Source organism: Prionailurus bengalensis, chromosome C1 (genome assembly GCF_016509475.1).
Source record: "Prionailurus bengalensis isolate Pbe53 chromosome C1, Fcat_Pben_1.1_paternal_pri, whole genome shotgun sequence".
Classification (NCBI taxonomy): domain Eukaryota; kingdom Metazoa; phylum Chordata; class Mammalia; order Carnivora; family Felidae; genus Prionailurus; species Prionailurus bengalensis.
The window spans coordinates 81,645,953-81,650,321 of NC_057345.1; the positions used below are offsets into that span (position 1 = coordinate 81,645,953).

Sequence of the window (4,369 nt, forward strand, 5' to 3'; positions counted from 1 at the left end):
GCACCCCATCCCCCTTTCCCTCTTCCCTTTCCTTCCTTGCTTCCTTCCTCCCTTCTCTCCTTCCTTCTTGATTGCTAATGGATGTGTGGAGGCCAGACCTTGAGGAAAAGATTGAGAACTGGCTCCTGGTTCTGGGGAAAGATGAGGTGAGCAAAGACCAGGAAGCTACGAGAAGCGTTTGCAGACATTTACTTCTCCAGGCTGCCTCTGGAGAGCGAGCGGCTCACTAATCTCCCCAAGGTGGGGCCACTAAGCATTTGGCTGCATCCCTTGCTGCCCCGGAGACAGGGGCTTGGACTTAGTGTTCAGACTGCCAGACACGGTACTTTAGGAGCATCAACTTGAGGGGAGAGGCATCAGTAAGAGAGGGGGCTGGGGTAAGAACTGTTTTGACGATGACTATTTTTTTCAACTGCAAATATCCCAGAATGGGGTCTGTAATATAAGATGAAGAACTAAGGACAAAATGTAAGCCCAGTTTAATTTACCTGTTTGTCTTTGTGGGTTTACGTTAACCCTTATTATTGAGTCCCCGTAGTACTATTTTCTAATTAAAACATATATGTCTAAAGAGTTTTCAGAATAACAAAGCATTTATAATACTCTAATGAAGGGCATTCTTTTCATCTTTATTTACTTAGCAGCATAATCAAGACCAACTTAGAAAGGTTAGCTGTGGTCAGAAGAAATTTATGAAGAGTGGCTATTAAGAGAGAGAGCACATGTATGCAGACTGTGTTTAATAATGGTAAGTAGGACGTGTTTATTAAAATGATGCAGGGATTTTATTCCTTCATTCTTGATGTCTCTTAGTACCTGACATTATACTGCTACGGTTTCCATGGAAACAGCACACACTCTTCCTTTCAGCTGTCCTGAAGTTCAAGCCCTGCTGTTGCAATAGAAATTCTCAGGAACACCTCCACTTTTATTAAAAACAAAAATACCAAGTCTATGCAAAAAGTAAAAGCAAAAAAAAAAAGAGGGCAAAAAAAAAATCCATCGACTATATTGCAGAGAAGAAACGAGAATGTGCAATATTTTCATTAAGAGGGAATCAAGAAACAATTTACTATGCTGGAGGTTGAGAGCATCTGTCATTTCCTTCCCCTAAATTACCTTAGAATTGATCCTCTGGAGCCTGCCTTAACATCTGCACCTTTCATTTCTAATTCAATATATTCTATTTTTAGTTTTCTGGAAATATCTCTTTTACTGATTTAAGAAGTCGTTTCTCTGTGACTCCCCCCAAAAATGTTGATTTCTGTCTATAAGTTGTGACTTTAATAAAGAGAGTTTACATTTAGGATATGATTGTTGGAATAAGACATTTCACATATGTTCGCCATGAGGTGGGTCTCCTGTCCATAGTAGCCTTTTGTTTGGTGTATTAGCTAAGATGCTTTGGGTTGCAAGTAACAAAACACTTAACGTCAATTGTTCTGTATAGGAAAGTGGATTTGTTGGCTTGCATTACCAAAGCGTCCAGAGGCATGATTTGATCTGGGCTCTGGGTCTGGTCCTCCGAGTGCCAATACAGTCCTCAGGCTGGCTGCTTCACTGTGGCAAAATGCCTGACGCAGTTACCCAGATTACACCAGCCTGCCCTACAAGAGCCAGAAAATGAGGACATCCTTTTTAGGATCCCCTATGAAATAGCTTCTTTAGATCTGTAATTCTGATGGTGTCAAAGGCACGCCCTTGAGTCAATAACTGGGCAGGACAGAGGGTTATGTTGACTGTCCTTGGGCAAGAGACATGTGTTCCATTCCTGGGTCATAAGGGCTGCATGGCAGAGGTATGGATATCAATGTAAAACTTGTGGAGATTAGTGAGAGAAGAATGGATAGAGGCTGGAGAAACAGACGCTTTCCACATTTTGGAAGAGAGATGTTGCTTAGATGCAATCTCACCTTCTTTCCTATCCCTGATTTAACCTTCCCTGTTTATTCTGATTTAATATTGCAGCCTGCCCTCCCAATCACATTATCTTGTATCACTCTACGTTCTGTTTTCTTGCACAGTACTTAAGACTTTTACCATACTATAAAATTAATGTTTATGGTGCTTACTGTTACCATGTTTGTTGGTTATTCTGTTCAATGGTGCATTCGAAGCACTTAGTGAATGTCTGGCTTTATAGATATTTGTTGAATAAATGAATGAACTGGATAAATGAATAATTGAATCTGGCAGATACTTTCTGGCCATTTATTAAGCCAATCTGATTGTTCAGATTTTTGACAATTAGAGATAGTGTCCAAAACCCTATTTCTAAGAGATCATTCCCCAGAGATTTTTGTTGCTGCATGTTGTTGGTTGTTGTGCTTCTGTAAGCAGGTGGCAGAAACACCAGCCTGTCTTGGACATTCTGAGAGAGATTTGTTTCAAAAACCCCTTGACTTGGTTGGGAATCAGAATGGTGGGATATATGAAAGGCTTGGTTCTATTGTAAGGACTGTATCTCTCTGCTTTATGCAGCCAAGTTCATTCTGGGCTTGAAGGAATTAACTGTGCCTTAGAGGAGTTGTCACCTGGCCGCTTAAGGTGCCGGTGGAGAGGATCTGGTAGCACTTGCCTACAAGCCTCTTTGGACAATTTGAAGTTTTTCTGAGAGAGAGAGAGAGAGAGAGAGAGTGAGAGAGAGAGAGAGAGAGAGAGAAAGCATGAGCCTGTGAGAGCAGGGGAGGGACAGAGAGAGAGAGGGAGAGGCAGAATCTCAAGCAGGCTCCACGCCCAGCACAGAGCCCAATGCGGGGCTTGATCCCATGACCCTGGGATCGTGACATGGGCCAAAACCAAGACTGAGCCACCCAGGTGCCCCTGGACAATTTGAAGTTTAATGTCAACCTGAAAGCAAGATGTTGTCCTCATTTGAGGGTAAAACCCATCTCTTTCTCTACAGTGGCTATTCAGCCTGCGTTCATGTGACTCACGAGTGACCTAAGCAGTTTCTTCACAAAGCACACATGGAGAGCACAGACACAGAGGCAAGTTGGGGGAGAGCCCTGGCAGGTAAATTTTCTGTGCTCAGTGACCTGGGAACAGGAATGAAAAATCCTACTGCTCTTTTGGGAGAAAGGCTAAAATTCACAGGCGGCAATCCTTGCTCAGGACATTTTGATTGCTGAGGGCACGTTCTAACTTTCGGTTCAGCTCTGTCTATTGGCCTGTCAAGCATACCTCAGGTGTCATACAATGGGTTCCACTTCAGTACAGTGACCCCATTCTCTACCACTGGGGTGTGAGAGTACAGGATTTAGGATACCACTCACTGGAGACTATGTCCCCAGCTCCAGACATAACTTCATCTAATTATTCCAAACAAATGCCTGTTCTGTGGGCTCTCTTGCCTTACACATCAAGTCCCAGTGACTTCCAGAGATGGTAACCACACGAATCAATATTGCCATTGTGTTAGATGTAGCACTCCCTGCCAGAAATCCGTCTCACTGTGATGATTACGTAAAAGGTTCTTAGATGGTTTTCTCGCCACAATCCTTAGGGTTAGATAAAGTTACCTGAAAAGGTCACCTTATTCAGGTGACTATATGCAAGAATCATCTGAGGCCAGTGTAGTATGAAACATGTTTAATGCCCTATACAGCATGGGCACCAGGCAATCCAAATGGAGGCTGGCCAATGAGCCGAATGTATCAGCCCTGCCAAAGAACTACCTACGTGAGCGGTGATCTCAGCCTCCAGTTCCCCTCACGATCTTTAGATTAAATGATCACTTTTCAGAGTTTTTGTGTGTCATCTCATCTATTTCAACAGGTTACCTCCCTTTTTTCTAAGGGAGGTAAGTGACGTGCTGAAGGTCAGAGGTAATCCAAATAGATTCTGGAACCCCATGTGCTCCAATCTGGATATGTTGTCTCAGGCATAGAAACACAACCTAGAAAACCAAAAGTAACCGTACATCTTTCAAACCTTTTATCAGTTCTTCCAGGAAATGACAAAGAGGAACGCGTGTTCTTAATAAACAGCTAAAGTTATCATCTTTTCTCTCCACTGCTTCCTTCCTTAGCACATTTTACATAGACTGCAGCTGCTCCTTTACCAGCCTATTTTCCTCCTGTCACTCTCTCTGAAGGTCTTCCACATGTGTGGGCTCAACAATCCCCCTTCCACTGCTTAAGGGAGCGCAGTGAGGTCTTACCCAGCAGCCATCTTGGCCATGCTGCGGGAGGAGCCGGGGAACCGGAAGCCATATTCCCCGTGTCCCCAGCAACCTAGACCTTCATATTTGTTAGGGAGAGAAGCACCCAGAGCCCACCGAGAAATGCAGTTCCTGCGGTCTGACAGATCTGGTGACAAATCATTTTTGGAAATTTCGGTAGAACAAAATTCTGAACCTCTTTGCATG

At 43.5% G+C, this 4,369-nt stretch overlaps 1 long non-coding RNA gene across 1 annotated transcript; it reads left to right on the forward strand.

Moving 5' to 3' along the window:
* Positions 1-483: 483 nt before the first annotated feature.
* Positions 484-3,745, forward strand: LOC122479614. Its single transcript, XR_006296379.1, has 2 exons — positions 484-748; positions 2,906-3,745. It is a non-coding gene; the product is annotated as an uncharacterized LOC122479614 (long non-coding RNA).
* The last annotated feature ends 624 nt before the right edge of the window (positions 3,746-4,369 follow it).